Source organism: Seriola lalandi, unplaced genomic scaffold (genome assembly GCF_002814215.2).
Source record: "Seriola lalandi dorsalis isolate HSWRI2012SDOR001 ecotype SW California unplaced genomic scaffold, Sedor1 jcf7180002054554, whole genome shotgun sequence".
NCBI lineage: Eukaryota > Metazoa > Chordata > Actinopteri > Carangiformes > Carangidae > Seriola > Seriola lalandi.
In genome coordinates, this window is record NW_019525107.1 from 1,847,955 (window position 1) to 1,867,336 (window position 19,382).

The following is a 19,382-nucleotide window of genomic DNA, read 5'->3' on the forward strand; positions in this document are numbered from 1 at the left end:
GTGAAGGAAGATAATGCACTAAAATAAATAATGTTGGTGCCATATTTGCTGCTATATGTTTAGTTAGTACTGAGAAAGTGGAATGTGAAAAATATAAATGCCTGTACAAACTATAATGTAATTCAAAAAGGACTTTGACGATAATCTTTTTTGGTCGATACTATTTTACATACTGGGAGAATAAAACGCCTCAATTTCTGACGTTAGAGACAGCAGAGAGATAAAGAGCTGCAGGATTGAGTTTCTGATTTATTCTTCAACCCCACAGATATTTTCTGTCATCTGCGGGGATAAAGAAGAACATGACACAAAGGACACAAGGAGCACCTAAAGATTTAAAGTTTTGTGATTTAAAAACAACTCTCACACAAAAGGCCAGACATGGAAATTGAATAGAGGCACAACACTTTGAATTGTCAACACATAGATCATTGCTACAGCCCGGAGCTGCACTACTGACGGATCCATAGAAGGATTAATGTTCCTTTGTCTGAACCTCTGGCCCTCAGCTGGCTGATATAAACCGAGGAGAGAAAAACAGAGCAGGTGTGCTTTCTCATGATATCTATGTCTGTCTTATACGTCCCCGTCTTCTTCTGTGTGTGTGAGAGAGTCCATTAGTGTGATTCACAAGTGACGTCATTGTCCATTGGCATCACACAGACCTCACACAGTTACAGGCATTTCACTGTTCTGTTTGATTGGATCTTGGAGCAAAAGTGAGGTTGAACATGTCGCCGTGTCATCTGAGCAAGCTGCAGCAAAACAACAGAACACAGTGTGAGAAGTGAGTGGGTAGAGCTTCATGTCTTGTCCTGCAGAGAAACTTCCCCTAATGTTCCCATGAAAATGACACAGTGCTGAAGATCAGCTATTTCCATAGAAAAACAATATATTCAAAATCATGTATGCTATTAATTGTATTTCTTGTACAAAAACATGTTATTTTATCCAGTAATATTAATAAGCAGCTGGGAATACAGCAAAAATACCACAATCATGTTAGGTTTTAGTGTAAATCTGGACCCACAAGACAGATCACAAGAACTGAGGTGAACATCAGTCAAGTTCTTCTATGGCAAACTTTGCAGATTGAGGGGGAGTTTGGCTTGTGAAAGTGGGAAGAGGTTTGGTGTTTTGGCGGAGGGGGAAGAGGCCAGGGGTGATTGCTGGCGAGTGTGAGGGAATGAGGCAGTTATAGACCGGCTGCAGATGGAGATGAGGGGAAGGGAGCGGTTGCCGCCTGGAGCAGTCAACACAGCAGAGGAGACGGGCAGAGACGCTCAGAGAGTGACAGGAGACTGGTGTTCCTTCAAGTGGCGAGCTGGACGATCCACAGGGAACAGGCAGACAGTCACTGAGCTGTGCGCTGGCAGTTGAACAGACAGAGCACTAACGAACAAGATTTGGCCGCTGCGCGAAGAGCGGTGAGCTGGACCGGCCGTTATACTGCAGCAGGTGGTGGAGCTGATGACTGAATGCAGATCAGGTGTGGAGGAAGACTTGGAGGGAACAGGAGCTCAGGAGGCCACGCCCAGCTGCACAGACCAACACACACACACACACACACACACACACACACACGCACGCACAAAGACAAACTGGGGACAAACAAACAGAAGGGAAGGGAACACAGCAGAGCATACAGGGAAAACAGAGCCAACAGAACCTAATCGTAACAGTTCATGGTGTCCATGGTGGAAAGGTGCGCTCGGCAGGTGTGCTAAACTCAACTGAGCAAATTTGTCCCTGAACGTGATGAAAACGCCTGTGGTGTGTAAATAAGTGCATACATGCACATGCATGAACGTGCAGTAGCCTACACTTAATGGTCCTGGTTTGAAGGTTTGAACATGTGATTAACCTTATTAAAATGTCAGTTGGAGACAGTGTTTTCAACCAGCTCATGGAGCTAAGGTTAGTTTAATTATCTAACTAGCTTCAGCTGATGAAATCTGCCAACAGTTGTTTTTCCAGCCGACAAAACTGATGGCTGCTGACTGGAATGAGAAGCCAACTTTTTGCTATATTTATTACCATTAATTTTGAAGGTAGATCTGTCACCGTTAGCACTGCAAAGAGGCTAGAATTAGCAAACAAGCTCTTATCCAAGGTCAATTATTTGAGTCTCTGTGGCATATTACAGAGACATGGTTTGTCTCATCCCTGCTGTCTGTCATTACTTCACAGTGGAAAGATGTCGCATCTCAGACAAAGAGGTTTTCCATTTCAAAACTTCTGTCTGCCTTCCCTTGTATAAACCTTTTGATCAACCACTAGATGCAAAAATACATTAAGATTTCAATCCGGTTTTTACCTCTTCCCCCTGCTATTCACTTGTCACTTTTACAATGTGTAATCATCAACACAAATAATGTTTTGATTTCAACATGCAAGGTTTGTGCAAATACATCAAATAATTCATAAAACCAAACGTTTCAGACACAGCAGATCCATCAAGAATCCAATTTGATGTTCAATTTGAACGTTGCAGCAGGGCAGCGACTCACCAGAGACATAACTTTGTTTGTTTGTCTGTGAAAGTTGCAGAGGTGCCAAATAAAAGTGTGAGAAAATCATGTTCTCAGTCTGTCCAGGTGACATAAACAGCCAACAACATACAGGCTATGACGCACATGTCAAATGTGCCTGCACAAACATACACACACACACACACACACACACACACACACAAGAAAACCTGAGACGAATGAACTTCTGTGCTGCATAAGCAATTAAAGAGAAGCAGAAAAAAGAGCTGAAATGACGGAGGGTGATTATCACTTTGCTGGGAATGTAAACATAACCTGTTCTCCTGACTTAAGCCTTTCTTCCTTACATCATCACTGTTCAACACACACGCACACACACACGTCTACTTTTGTCACTTGTGGGGAACTTTTATAGACTTGTATTTATTTCCTACAGACCCAAAAATCAGCTTTTTCTCAATTGGGGACACTTGGTGATTTTGAACCCAACGTCTGTAGTCTGAATTTGTCCCCAAAAGTGCCTTAAGTCATAAACACACACACACACAGTATATACAGGCAGATCATTACCTGCACCTGTTCACCATTAGGATCCACTTTCACTTCTCATTAGTAATTCAGCCCGATGGTTGGTTGGGTGTTTTCAGGAACACCAAGGGAAGTAAAACTTTTTTTTGGACGTTACCATGGAAAATGATGAAGTCCTCAGACCGTTGGATCAAAGTGAACATGATTTTTTGTGGCAACACATCAAAGATGGAGCGGCAGACCAGAAGGCCGCACACTGATCACAGTCATTTTGAAGGTTAGCGCAGTTACAGCTTAAGGTTTTATTTTTTTACCTTTAAAGTTTCCATTATCTACCTTCCTGTTGCATGAGAAGGACTTTGTATTGCCGTCCTTGTTTTGACTGTGGTTCCTCGCTCTGTGTAAATGGAGTGTTGTATAAATCTAATAAAGAAAAGCCTGTCAAGGTTATGCTGAAGTTATCTGGAAGGCAGCAATAATAATTTCAATCATTTTATCCTCCTTCTGTTTTGAGGTGTTTTTTCTTTTTAATAATCCATTGAACAACACGTCCAAAACCCTCTTATACAGAACATCGCACATTAATTTTTATACATCTGGCTAATGAGAGGTATTTAGAGAGATATACATTCATGCGTCTCTGGAGGTTGCTGTATTTTCTCCAACTTGTCATAATTTCCTGCAGCGATATTTTTCTACCAGATCAGGAGATTCACTGAGTATGCCGTCACCTGTACAGGCTCTCTCAGTTTCAAAATTAATTTTGGAACAAATTGTATTACTTCATGTCACCCATGGCTATATCACAGCCTTTTGAAAATCTGCTGAACTGGAATGTTTCCCAGAATCCTCAGGCAGATAAGCATTTGTTGTTTGTCTGTGCTGAGAGAAAAATGTTACCAGGCTCCTGTCATCAGAGCCTTTGCAATACTGTGCTTCATGGGCTGAGAGCAGTTACACCTAAAACCTCAGATTAATGACTTGTTTTTCCTCCAGATATGTAGATGTTTGGTAGAATCCTGGTCTGTGCAGCTTTCTGTCTTAATTCAGGTCCTGACCATTTTTCATGAAACAATACCCTGTTACTTTTACTGTATTTATTTACAGTATTCATAAGCATTAGGGATTCCCCGATTGATTGGCCGATTTTCATTAAAAATACGAGACCGGTGGACAGGAATTAATGCTTCTAGTCACCAATCACCTTAAAACCGATCACCTGAGGTTAATACTCTGGTGTCTGCAGCTGAGAGAAGCACTGTGTGCTGTGCAGTGTAATCCCGGGAGCTGGGATCACTGGCACAGAAGCTGAGGGATGTGCTGCTGAGTTGCAGTGAAAATATTCAAAATAAAGCAAACACTTAAACTGACATTTTTTTAAAGTGGCTAAAACACATTTTTGTGGATGACCCCGTCCGCAGCAGCAGGTGCTCCTGGCTGCTTCTCCAAACTGTGAGCGAACTGACCCGACACTGACTAGAGATAACTACCTCACACAACCCCACGTCAAATAACCGCAACTATCACTTGAAGGAGGGAGCCGCACTGGCAACACTCAAACAAAACGAAACTATCTTAATAAAATGGTCAATGACTTCTTAACATCTTGAATCCTACACTAAGCATGATTCATGAAGTTACTAAAAAGCTAGTTGAAATAATTCTACTTTTCACAAATGGCTCCATTGACAAGGTAAAATGTCTGCTGTGCAAAAAGGATTGCATCCAGTTCCCTTCATTACACTTTTTTTTAGTCACTCTCCACCTGAGTGATGTGCAGGTTTATTCTTTTCTTTTTGTTAATAGACTAAAATATTTCTCGACATTAATACTCAAAGATGCAAAAATCCTCTGTACGACGATGATGATGTCCCATCTTTCATCTTTTCTTGTGCAAAATCAAAATAAAAAAGGTGCTTGAACTTGTGAACTTCACATTTCACACCTGCTCAATAGAAATGTTATGTGTTCTGACAATATAAAGGGTTTTTTATTGTCTGTACCACAACACATTCTCTCTCCTCCCCCTCTCTCACACACACTCTCTGTAAACATTGACTAAGGAGGACACATTTCATGTACAGAGAGAAAGGAGGTCAGTCAATACAAACTACATACAGTATATGTCAACGACACACCAGCACTTCACGGGCCATCTGGATGCTTGCACAGTGCAGTGAACGTGCACCCATTCTGTCTCCGTGCTTTTTAGTGTCACAAAGTCAATACATTTCTTTCTACGGCTCGAGTCTGTTGACTGCCAGACGGAAAGTTGACAATGCAAACATGATGACAGATGGTTTCTCTTAGTGGCTTGACCTCAGATTACATGACCGAGATTGTCAAAGTGATATTTTGGGTTATTTGACGTGGGGTTGAGTGACGTGGTGTATTACCTGCAATAGATCCGATCAGTGCGCTCCCAGTAAAACAGAAGCTGAGAGAAGTTGAGTGATGTGCTGCTGTGGATGGGGCCATCTGCAAAAAGCAACTTTAAAAACCAGTTTAATTGTACACTTTATTTTGATTAATTTTGCTGCTTTATCTGTCATCAAAAAGCCCTTTTCTTTGGAACAACAGTTTGTGAACCGCTGAACTACCATATTACTACACACACAAGTGCATTGTATTACTCCGCAGATCAGCTGTTTGAGTTCAGTTCAATTCAGTTCAATCTATTTCAGTCCTTAATAATATTCATACATAGAAATAAAACATACCAATATTGGACAAAAAGGTGTAGGCTAAAGCTCTAGCTTGTTACACCGACCCTCTCTACATAACTTTGCAGGAATCGGCAACCATACTAGCCAATGAATAGTCAGAGAAAATAGGAACAAGGAGAAGCAGAAACAGAAAGAAACTTCTCACCACTAAGATCAGACACTATACTGTTGAAAAAATAAAAACTGAACATGAAGAAAGACTAGGAGTTCCAGTGTGTCATACATACGGATCAGTATGAGCTAAGAAACTGAAAGAAAGAGCGAAGAGTTGTGAGCTTATGCATAGTAATACATTAGTTCAACATTTTGAAAAAATGTAGTTGTAAAGGAAAGGGCTGTTCGACAGCAAGAAAAAGTGGTGAAAATATTAAAAAATAAAGCTCCTGGCTGCTTCTCCAAACTGGGAGCAAACTGACCCGACACTGACTAGAGATAACTACCTCACACAACCCCACGTCAAATAACCCCAACTATCACTTGAAGGAGGGAGCCGCACTGGCAACACTCAAACAAAACGAAACTATCTAAATAAAATGGTCAATGACTTCTTAACATCCTGAATCCTACACTAAGCATGATGATAAACACAAACAACACAAAACTGTATCCTCAATCATTTTTCAGCGACGCTGTGGCCTTCACTCTTTCTTAAAGGATTGCATCCAGTTCCCTTCGTTACACTTTTTTTAGTCGCTCTCCACACTTGAACTGACATTATTTTTCCTGTGGGCATTTTTGTTTTTTGTGGTTAAAACACATTCTCCTGCTGACCCCATCCACAGCAGCACATCACTCAGCATCTATCTACCTATCTGAATCTACTGCAGGTAATACACTGACTATAGATAAGTACCTCACTCAACCCCCACATCAAATAACCTGAACTATCGATTTAATTTTGTCTATTTTGAAGTGAAAATTTTGGAATCGGGCTAAATTGCACAACAAATAAAATGCAGTGTGTTCTTTTAAATACACGAAGCATCTGACCTGACTGAATTCATGCATTTTCTTACAGCCCCTTTCTTTGCAAACAAGCAGTATTTCTAAATGACAGGTATTTAATAGCTTGACATTTATTTACCCACTTTAATTAACAGCTTGTTTGCCTTCTCTTAAACCCACAAAAGCCCTGAGCTCCAGTTTTCTAAACCTGCATCCAACTGATAACTACCTCTCATTATTGCGGCCATAATATCGTGGTCTGGCTGTTAATTTGTTTGAATGGACGGTTGTTGAATTTCTGTTAAACCAGCAGTTTAAACACTGTTGAATCAATGGTCTAATTAAACACTTGCAGCTTGAATTAATGTTGAAACACTGCAAGTATTACAGGAAAGAATCAATGAGAAATCTTTTCTGTCTCACACAGCACAGCAGGGTGGTCAGCAAATGAGCCGTTAAATAAATGATAGCTTTCAGCTACATTCTGAGCAATCCACTAGGCTAACTATAAACCGAGGAATTTCTTTTTGTCTGTCCTTTGATTTGCTCAACAACCGCTCATCTGATCAACTTCAGACCTGCGAGTGTATCATTGAGGACCCGAGAAGTGCAGCGTCGACTGTTTAATTGAATAAGTGGTTGTTAAGAAAATCGACAGATTATTTTCTTTATTTTAAATGCTAAACTGCACCAGCTTGAGGGGCACTGCCCTAGCATTACAGGGATAAAGCCTCATGTGAATTCAGTCACGACATCAAAAGTGTCACAATGTATATTATAAAAGGAGTGCTCTGTCTATTTTATAGGGAGGAAAAAATCTGCACAGTCACCCTTAAAAATCTGAATGAGAAGCATCATGGAGGGAACCTTAAAGCTGACTGGTCTTGATAATGTGAGTGTGTGCTGTGTTTTTATCTGTGAATCGAACATGGCGGGTGACACACCTGCACCTGCAGCACTTTTTGCTTTGTGCTAAAGCCTGCGTGTTCACACTGTGTGTTCCAGTATGTGGGTGATAGTGTATGAGCAGAAATATGTGTCACTAGAAAATGAATCTGAATCATTTATATTTGAATTGAGTTGCTCAACTTCAATAATTGCAATAAATACTAAATTTGAATAGAGAAGTGGATGTATATACAGAAGTGAATTTTCAATGAGGATTAAATACAGTTTTAGAGCAAATGGATTCAATTTTCAATTTCCAAGACACTGAACACAAATTGCTCCCCATGGTCGGATCAGTGCCCTGAATGGTTAGCTCACTGATGTCAGTGTGAATGTTTGTGAATGGGTGAATGATTCACAAATTGACTCACAAACTGTATTCTGGTGAGGCACGAAGAGGATCTTACATTTAAACTTATAAATTTGAACTTTTTTACTGTTTCATAGAGTTGCATGTTTGTTAAAGGAAGAAAGACTTTGCTCTAAGGAGCATATACTTTCCAAGCAATGAGACAGTAGAAAGAAAATCTCATCTGGACTCCATCAAAACTTAAATCCAGAAATGACATGAAATCCTGGTTGGATGTCGTTTCTTCAATGCATGTCTCAAGTTTTTTGTTGTGAGAACACTTTGGGGCAAAGAGCGCTGATGACTTCCAAAATTCATATTTCACTGTCCCTGTGTAGGTCAGGCTAGGAAATGAGGGACAAAAGACTGTCACTTAAAAGAAGAACAAATAAATGAGAGGCATTCTGAGGCATTCTAACAACAATGAAGCCAGGGAAAACAAAAAAAGAGAAAAAGGAATGGAGAAAATGGCATAAAGAAGTGAAACTAGACATTCCTGTAGCTCCCATTCTGCCGCAGCTCATTTCCCTTAGGCAGCCCCTTAAGGCCCTTCAGGACTAACCTAAGGACGTCGAATGAGGAATTTAATTGACACTCTGTGTAGGAAATCCTGTCTCCATCTGTTGTAATGGTTTTGCTTTTTCCATCAAGCCTCTGATAGCCCCTTCAGCCCTCATGCCCGAAGCTATGACCACAGAATTGTTCCTCAGACTCTTTTCCAACACACATCAGCCATGAAATTGAATCCTGCCATGACAATGGTGGGATGCATCTGAAAGGTGTGCAGGGATGAAAAGAAACCTCGGGTGTTGTCAGACATGTCAGTTCGAATGCACACAGCCACGCACTGATGCAACATTATATCAGACCCTAAAAAGATGAAACAAGAGAGGAGGATGCTGCAAGAAAGACATGTCAAAAAGATGTGATTGAAGCACTGACCCTCAGAGGAAATTTTATCCAGCTGAATTACTTTTTGATTTAGTGTCATCTTTACAGTCTCGTACATTTATTATATTATTTCAGGGGTTTTCCAGCCTTTTATGTCTGACAGACCCTCCCCTCTTCAGTACTGAGCAGGATTATCTACTTAGACGTGGTGGGAACCTGGACTTGACATAACTGAGATGAGAGGCAGTCTGGATCTATAGGTTACAGATCATGGCTTCTCTCACTAGTGATGGCCAAATGATGCTTTGTGAAGCAGTGAGGCTTTCCAGCCCATTGGTTTGCCAAAAGGTCCATTACTCGAAGCTTCAATCAACAGCACTCACTAGCAACATCTACTGCTCAAGTTAATGTGTAGCAGCCAAATGAATATTCATAAAGCACAATATAGCTTTGCTATTCCTTCTATGACCAAAGTGCTTTCCATTATGTCTTTGACTCATTCATTAAAAATATTCATAATCTAATTAATGAAAGATGAATGACTGAATGTGATGAATGAATCAATGTAATGAGGTTCAGTGCTTGTGGGAGCCACAATATGGGGGGTGGGGTGGTTATTGATTTTTATTGCATAAATATGCAATATAAATGATACAATAATTGAAAAATGCGTGCATTCATCACATAGATTGGGGATCAGGCAGTGGTGGAGGTTAGTTTATTGATAACTGTGGACCAGGTTTTATTACAATCAGCCGTTTCATGGTTGAGGGAGGCATACATGTTTTTCCAGGGATATATGATCTTTTAGAAGATTCTTTTACTGTGAGATGTTTAAGATTTTTTAATTTCCAGTTTAAAAGGATGGTGATAATTAGAGCTCTGAGGAGACTACTAGAAGCGGTGTTGTGTAATTGTAATTCTGATAGGTCACCCACAATGCAAACCTCTAGGGATAAAGGGATGTGGCAGTCCAGTAACTGAGTCAATTGATCTGTGACTTGAAGCCTGAGTGGTGAGCAGTGACAAGTGACCTGAAAGTCTCAGATGTGTTTTGTGAACAGTGTGTGCAACTGTCCGATTCAGTACATCCCATTTTGTGTAATTTTTCACCAGTCTAGTGTATTCTATTAAAAGCTTTAAACTGTTAATTGTATGCTGGTGTTATTGCTCTTGTTGAAGTTATTTTTTCACTTCTGAATCCATAATTTGGCATTAGTACAAAGGTCTCGTTTCCACTGTAAGAGATATTGAGGTTTCTGTGTTTCTGAGACTTTTTTGATATGTTTGAACCTGCAAGATTTAACATTTCCTTTATTGGATTTGGATGAGTTCGACTGCTGGTAGTTCCTTTGAGTTTTGAACAGATGGTTGATTTTAATTGCAGTTATTCCAGAAACTGTTTATTCCCTATGCCTAACTTCTAGGTTAAACATTGAAAATTCCTTTGAGTGATATGGTGAAAATGGGCAATTCCTTTATCCTTCCAGGTGGTGAAATCTATCGTTTTTTATTACTGGAGAAGTTTGGATTGTTCCAAACTGGTGAGCTGAGGGATGGTATGACTGTTGGGTTGGTGATTGGAAATACTTTATACCAAGCTGACAGAGTTAAAGCTATGGCTAGGTTTTGAAAACTGCTGTTCTTTGATGGTTTGGCTGCTAAATGAGAGGTGTCATACATGTATGTCATTGCATAATGCTAACCAGGATTAGTCAAGTTTGGTGGGAGTGAGCTATTTTGTTAAATATTTGAGGTGAGGAGAATTTAAAGTTTGGCTTCTAATCCTTCCTTAGATTTCGTTTTTTTTTAGCATTAAAATGGAGTTTTATTTTTCCAATAGAATTTGAAAGAAGTTTTGTGCTAACTGAGTTAAGGGATTTAAATCAGGAAATGTAAGGAAAAATTGAGACCATTGAAAATAAATAACTAATATTTGGTAGGATTGACATTTTAATAGCTGTTATTTCTCCAGGAAGGAAACTAGTCTGGTCTGATCTTGTATTGATATGCGTAGTCTGAAAAAGATTTTCTTTCCATAAAACATCCTTGCAGGGATGAATGATTGTCCTGAAGGAGTAGTAACACATCATCTGCATAAAGATTAATTTCATGCTCTGCATCTGATGTCAGAATTCCTTTGATATTGTGATTTTGTTGTATTTCAGTTGCTAAAGATTCGATGAATAAAGCAATGAGAGATGGAGAGAAAGAGGTCATCCTTGCCTGCTGCCGTTGTTTAGAATGAAATTTTATGAGATGAACCCATTGGTAGTGACGCTGACCATAGCTGATGTGTATAGTGCCATTATAATCAATACATCACTCTCCCAACCCAAATTTTTGTAAGGTTCCAATAATAATTTCCAATTAACTTTGTCAAATACAACTGAAAGAATCAATATGTTGGATTTTTGATGATTTGAAAGCTACATTAATTTGAATAGTTTGGTTAGTTGTTAGTAGATGACTTTCTTCCCTTAATAAAGCCTGTAAACCACTGTAAAAAAAACTACTTTCCATGGAAACTGGCTAAAGCCTGCTTGAAAAGGCGCTAAATGTCACTAGATGATGAGATATACCAATTAGCATATTCATGACATCATCAGGTTTTATTTGCATTCTGGCTAGTGTCAGCCAGTTTTAGCCCTTTAGTCATGATCAGCCCCTGTGTGACTTTTTGGGCTTTTTGAAACTGTAGCACTGAACTGTCGCTGTGTTTCATGAGCTATAACATGAAACAACATTCACCAAAGAGTTTTCTGTTCAGTTTTCTCTGGATCATTTATTGCATAAAAAAGTTTTGCACTTTTACATGTCAGTATAGGCCGTTCTCCACAGGGTGTTCCCCAATGACTATTGTTTATTGTGCTCCCCAAGCAGCACTGCACGCATTGGAGATCACAATAAATCCCCCCTCCCCTGAAGACAACAGAAGAGAAGCCAGACACAAGACTGAAAAATACACAAAGCCATTGATGCCATCGCCTTATGGTAATAAGAACACAACAGGCAGCAGCAAAGCAGAACCAGTCAGCATAATAAGTGAGAATGAAAGCTTGTCAGGTTGTATGGACCACCTCACACCTTCATTGAACATGACTGCTGACTGGTTAGCTTACAGTGCCTGTAAAGTGGCTGCTCAACCAGAACTAACCCTTCAGCATCAGGGTTGTTAATGAGTGTATTTTACAGGATTATTCCCAATTATAAGATTTTGAACACAGGAGTCATATTTTCAATGTTTAATCCAGAAATTTATTAGCATGTTTTCCTTTTACGGTTTCCTGATTTCCAAGGCACGACACTATTTAGATGTAAAACAGTGATAATTAAGGACAAGTCTGACAGTGTTATTGTAAAATCAACCCACCTCAGCAGGAGAAGTAAAAGCCTAAAGCTGTGTTGTAAAAAGAAATCGAAAAAGGCTGTTTCAGGGAGTCATTCAGTGCCTGCATATGTTCTTCAGACTTAATTTAATACATTTATAATCTCATTCATGATTTTATGTAAGACTCACATTACTGTTCCTCTTGAAGCAGCTGTATGTAAGTTTTCTCTGCTTCCGAATGTGGTTTCTTGCCGGTAGCAAGTGGTGGTGATGGTTACTTGCCAAGAGCTTCAGCCATCACTGCATTTACAATACAAGAGGTTATAGTATGCCCTCTGAGCAGCGCTACGTCTTCAGGGTGGACTGGACACTACAGTGACACGCTATCAGTAAATGACAAGACAGTCAGCCATATCAGGGCCTTGAGACTTTGTATGAAGTTGCGAGGGTTTCCTACAGTTCACACACATACAGAAAAGCATGACCAGCTGAAGTAGCTGGACATGTATGGCATCACACAGGTCCCTCTCACAGCAGATCTTGTATATTAGATGTTAGAGTTGAGGAGAGAGTTGGAGTGGCTTCCTGTTGAGCCAGGACCGTGGGCGACTGAACAAACTGGGTTGATGTGTGAAAAAGATAAAACATGAGAGAGAGAGACACAGAGAGAGAGAGAGAGAGAGAGAGAGAGAGAGAGAGAGAGAGAGAGAGAGAGAGAGAGAGAGAGAGAGAGAGAGAGAGAGATCGATAGCACAGTATAGTGGTGATCATCCCAGGTGCACAGGCTGCACAGCCCACTGTCATCTCCCTCTCATCTGTCTCCCTCCACAGCTAACTACACTGTAAGGCAGGCAGCAGTCGGCTGTTGCTGACTTGCTTTACTTTGAAAAAGAAAAAAAAAAGGATTTCTCTCATGAAGTTAAAATCCAGAAAATGCAAATGCTTTAAATAATTGTGCATCCTGCAGCAGTACCGGTGCAGAAGACAGACGGGAGGAGCAGAGCGGCGGAGTGAGGTTCAGGATCACAGACAAGAAAAACTTGCCTGTGGTTACCTTACCCTGTGGTTGCTCTTACTGTTACTTCTATAGCGGCTTTCTGAGGGCAAAAGCCCAATGTGCAGAGGTTGGAAAGAGTTCAGTTTATTCCTAACATTCAGATTTCTGTATCACATGCGCATATTGAAGCATAAAATACTTAACGCCTAGGTCTCAAACTAAATACAGTCTCTGTGGCTTTCTTAATAATGTAATCAGTATTCTTTGTGAACGTTGTCTTTAATCGCTGATATTTAAACACACACTGGCTGTTTTTGTGGGTGGGTCCAGTGATAGTCAAAAGTTAATCAAGAGTGTCTTGTGTGTTGCTAGAAGGCAAAAGAGGTGATCAAATCAATACCTTGTCAATCAATAGCACCTGTTGTTAGACACTGTTTGTGGTCTATTGGACATAAAATCCAATAGTCAAACAAACAAAATAAGAGTGCACTACATACATACTATACTTGTCTGGTTCCAGCTGCAACATCAGTATCCCACCTTTAGACTTTTTATATGCAAACTGGAGGATGTCAACAGCAGCAGGTGTTCAATGTTTATTTAAAACTTCTCTCTGAAGATTTTAACTGATTATCTTCTTAGATTATTAATGAGTTATGAGTTTATGCTTTTGACACTGATTACATAACATGTCTCAGTCAGAGTTGATAAAGTGAGCACGATGCAGACCATTTGGAGAAAGTAATGATTTAGTGACCTCTGCTGTTCAGTGTTTAGCATTACAGTCAATGGAACTAAAGAGAAATGTCTTCACATGTTTAATTGCTTATCAACAGTATCTTTGATCTACATGCTTTCTTCACAGAAGCATATATACACTCACTGAGATCTGTCTGTTGCTCCTGGGTTTCCTCACACTGTCAGGCTGCATCCCGCTCACCTCACAATGTGCCTCAGTGGCCATACAACCTATACAAGCTCACAATGCTGTCTGAAGTGCAGCCCCATGGCTAACGTCCACACTCCTCCCCCTAAACACAGAAACATAACAATATTGTCATTGGCAGCTATTTTACAGATCTCTCTGCATCATTACATGCAGGTAGCCTACATACAGCCAATAAACCATGTCATAAATATTCCAGCGTGCAGCCTATTGGACTTTTCTGTTATTTGCAAAAATGCAAGCAGCTCTTTGCATTGGCAACATTTGACTACAATTGAGAACATTAAAATGCCATAGTAGTAGTACATACTTTACATAACACTGTACAAACACAGCAGAAACTAGTTTTTGAAAGTATTTTTGCTGCCTGCATATTCCCGACGTGACCTGCAAGTGGCCTTTTACAGACTGAAACTGCTGCCACCCTCAGAGAAGTCAGGTAGAAGAATAAATGCATCTTGCACAACAGGTTGTGCAAGTGGAAAACTAATTAATATAACGTAATTATTTGCCAAACTTCACAGTCACACCCAGAGACTTAATTTCTTCACCATCTACGTGTTGGTTGATGACATGTTTGGGCACAACACTTTTTTTTTTTAATAGGAAAGAATTAGCACATTATTAATGGGACCGCCCTGTGTCTTTAAGATAGAAGAGATTATTGACAGGCTTCGCCCTCAGATGGTGTCACACTATTGTTAGTGATTTTAGTGAGAAAAAAGCAGAGATACAAACTTAAAATTACAGGAAAAAATTGTCTAATTGTCTATTAACAGGACTCGCTTCTGAGGAAAATATGTCCTTACAGGATGTTATGGGAGAGAACTCTTTGTTAAGAGTTACATCATGTGCTGTGTCACATCATGTATCATGTCACATCATGTGCCGTGCTCCAAGATGGGGATATTTTGGAGAAAGGATATTGTGTCGTGGCTTTTACAGCCTAGTCATGGGGAAACGGCAATTTTTCTATATGTGCCTATTTTCTGAAATATAGCACACTCACTGCAAACAAGATTCGTCAATGCAAAGATACAGAAGGCAGACAGATCAATAGCAATGTGGCACAGCAGGACAAGACGGCATGTTGTTCAGCAACCTGCTGAGACACAGTGCTGCACATCTGGAAGAGTATCCCAGCAGGTTAACAGGTGGAGTTCAGCGGGATCAGGATCGAGAGGGTCCTTCCAGCTGCCACATGGTACATCAACAGTATTTCCTGTAACCAGGATAGGAGCAACTACTACTGTCTCCTGGAGGATGAAGGATGCAGTCTGGCAGACAAAGGCAGACAGAAGCCATCAACCAGACTGATGAACGGTTGTGACAAAAGAGAATGAGACAGAGGGAGGGAAAAAAGAATAAAACAGACAGAGGTCAGACGACCACAGACAGTCCAGGAGAGATGAGACAGACTCCTTGGTGCTCATGTGCTCCTGATAGCAGGTTAGAAAGGTGCCACAAATTATTTAGAAAGAAGAACAACAGCCTCATCAACAAAGACAAAGAGAGGTGATTCAAAAGTCACACAGGGGAATAGCTACTGATTTCAACAGTGATTATTCTCCTAACAAAAGAAAGAAAGAACAAACGAAATAAAGTGATGGACCATTGGCAGATTTCTCAGGGAGAATTAGCCGATACATGAGGACCCACCCTCAAAGACTTTCTGGCCTTTCAACTTTCAACATAACAATTCAAGTGATAATCATTCTTTTATCAATATAACAGATTTTCTTTTCTTACAATTCACAATCAGATTTCTGGCACCTTAATTGTAAATGAATGTAAATTTGAACTGGTGATGTTAAATGTGTGTGGATATTCTCTCCGCTGATTTGTCCACTGGTAAAATATGGTATTTGGTTTCAGTGCACCATCCTCTTCTGACCTGCACTGCTATTCTTTCAAAAACAAAATATATAAATACTTATTTTTAATAAAAAAATTACATGCCACACAATGACACATAAACAAAGAGCGGGATCCTGTAGAACTGTTAAAGTGGTGAGTTCACCATTTGTTAAAGGTGAGCAACAGAAAATCCACTTTATATCTTAAATCCATTAAATCCTCATCATTCAGTTTAGTTAAGTCCATTTTCTTAAAGAGTGATTGTTTAATCCTGATCCACCACTTCATCCCCATGACAACAGTGACTGTTGTCACCGTCACTCAGGTTTTTCTGTGTTGGGGCTTAACCTGAGCTTCACGCTGATCCTGACCGAATAAGCCTTCTTCACAAATTCAGTGGTGTTTCCCTTTAAACGAAAAACCCCCGACGTAACGTGACGCAGATGCTTCCATCCATATACCCTTGTGCCTCTCCTCACGCGGCAACCATCCAGCGCACCTCCTGCATCCCCCTGGCCCAGCCCCCCTTCCTCCCCCAGCCTTCTCCTCTCCTCCCCTCCTTCCCGGGCGTGTGAGCCCGGATCACCGCTCCATCCAGCGGAGCTCTTGGCGAAGAACCGCTGGGAAACAATGAAAACCGAGACTATAGATCCACGACAGGACTAAAGGCGTTGCAGGAGAGGGGGCAAATGCAGGTAAGCGAGGCCGGGGCTTGTCATTGACATCACCAGCGTCATTGGCCGCTGCAGAGCTGTCATTTTGCGGAGGATGCGCCTGTGGAGTGGAGATAGTGCAGTGTGCATCAAGGACTGGAAATTATATATGAATGGAGTAACCTTGCAGGAAACGCATGGAGCTTGGCGTTTATTTGAATCCCTGTGTGTTCCGCAGGGCTCAGGCTAATCCCTGCTGTGCGTGTGTTTATTATGATGCAGCTGATGGAGGGATGCTGCGCAGTGCGCTCCGGCAGATGTTTTGCGCGTCTTGACATCCTGTGCGCCCATGTTTGAGCGTGTAACTCCCCGGGGCCTTTGGGCGTCAGATGCACGTTTCCACCGGTGTCAGCGTCATAACAGGCTGGGCACTTAAACGTACTTTTCTTGGTGAATAGAAACGATCCTGACTGCTGCCCTGGCTCTGCACGGAGAAACAGCTCACTGTGTCACAGACCCAAAGTAAGTGCCGTCCATGTTTGTAGGAAGCAAAGTCGTGACATGTTGCCTGGCGCTGCAGTTTGACCTTGCAGCATTTTCTGTTTTTCAGGACCGCACATCTCACCTGACAGATAACAGAAGCTCAGCTGCTTTCTGTGTGGCTTTCAAATGTTGTGAGCGAGTTGCTCTAATCACATCAAGGCTTCATGCAATTTCAGCGAGGCTGCAGCCCATGGGGTTAGCCCAGTGCTCATTGGATTTACTTCAATTTATCTGCCAGATCCTTACAATAAAAACCTAGAAGCCTATTTCTTAATGTGACACCAAAGAAGAGTCAGAAGGACCGGGTTACAGTGTAGGGCTGAGTTTGGTTGGAGATTCTGTCAGTAACCTTGGAACAAAAACATATGCTTGTTTATATATACATATTATTGTGACAATTGATGGTGACTGATGGTCTGACTATTGTAAGAATTAAGCATGTCGATACAGCAAAATACACCACATACTCACAGGCACTCCTGAATGAATATAGCATTGGCTGGATAATGACACAATGGGCCCATGGGACAGACATGTACCCACCCCACACCCCAAACATGAGCCAGACATCCAGACTGAAACGGATGCTTTGTGCTCATTTCACATCTCTTTGTATTTGTTTTGCATCTTTGTAGTTGCTTTGCATCTCTTTGTTGCTGGTGTTGCTGGTTTGTGTCTCTTTGCAGCCATTTTGTCCTTCTTTGTTGTTGTTTTGTGTCTCTGAACTCTTGACTGACTTTCCAAACACAGTCACATCTGGCAGATGTTCTGGCCCAGGGCCCCCCTGCCCCGTTGTAGGCCCGCTCTATAATCCTCTCATGCATATAAAAAAGAAATGTATTTTATGACTTCACGGTGTCTGAAATGCAGAGGTGGGGGAAGCAGAACACAACATGCCCTGGCTGCAGAGACAGAGCTCAGTGTTGTTTACTGTCCTCTGCTACAGGTCACTTTTGTCCTTTGCAGCATGGCCATCTTGTCAGCAGCAGGCTCCTCCATTCGCAACCAATGGCAGCTCTCCTTCTGCTCACGTTCCTCACAAGTGGCGGATTGACCGTCGCCATGGTGACTTGGCAGTTGTTTGCACAGCATGGTGTTTGCTCAAATGCGCCCATGTTGGGAAAATCTCTAATTCTGTCTCTTTTTCTCCTGTAATAATCATCAGCACAAACTATTATTGATCTATAAGAGTGCAGCACTGCAGCAGTGGTCTCTGCATGCTACACTTCACTTCATCTCTGTATTTGTGTAAAATCTCCATAGGCCTCTTGCACACAGAACATGCAGCCATCAGTCTCCTCTGGACTGTTGGTTGTATTGTCAGTCACAGCATTTAACTCCACCACTACTCATGCTGCTGGGGAGGAGCAGCATTTCCATATAAGTGGATTTAGTCTGTATGAAAGGGAAACATGCCACTGCCAATCTCAGTGGTTTTCATATGGGGTGCTCTGTTTTTACATGATTACGTAATAAACAGTTTTGTCCAAGTTATTAAAATGCCTTTCTTTATTATCACCCATCATGTTAATATGGGAACATGTTAACAAATCGCTTCCCTTTTAAACATCCAGCAGATGTGGAGCAACATGAGCGTCATCGTTTGCCGCTCTATTTTAGTCTCCACCAACTCCTGAGGGGAAAACTTGCTGGTTAGCTGCTCCAGTATGTTAACCATTTGTCTCTAATGTTGCCTGTCAACTGTTGGTGCTGTGCAGGTAGCACAGAGAGGGATTTTCGTGCCGCCTGCCGCAGCCCTGAGAGCGAATCAAAACATTAAAGCTACAAGCCAGAAAACCAAAACAACCAGCCGAAAGTTACTATCAAGGTCGGTAGAGCTGAAGGGAGCTGCAGAACCGGATGTTTGTCACTTATGTGTGACCCTTTTCACATACATGCGAAATATTTGTTGAGGTAATCCTGTGGTCCTAACTTGCCTTGAGGCTCCAGGTATGAGGCGTGGAGACATGCTCCTAATTGCAGCCTGACCAAGAAAAGAAAAGGATCCAATGTTATTCATCAATTAAACAATAATTATTTTGAAATCAAAGTATACAACTGTATCTGGGGCATACCTGGGTTCTGAATACCTCCCATGATATATGAGTTGTAAAGTGGAAATGTGGAAAAAAACAAAAAAAAGGGCATAGACTATTTCTGTGCTAAAATATATCAA

General features: G+C 41.1%; 1 long non-coding RNA gene across 2 annotated transcripts in view; it reads right to left on the reverse strand.

Annotated features, from left to right (window-relative positions):
* Positions 1-334: 334 nt before the first annotated feature.
* LOC147818606 (uncharacterized) overlaps positions 335-19,382 on the reverse strand; it is a 30,791-nt gene continuing 11,743 nt past the window's right edge. For both annotated transcript variants that reach the window (XR_015437825.1, XR_015437824.1), the window contains one exon: positions 335-19,190. This is a non-coding gene — a long non-coding RNA (uncharacterized LOC147818606). The remainder of the gene's footprint in view (positions 19,191-19,382) is intronic.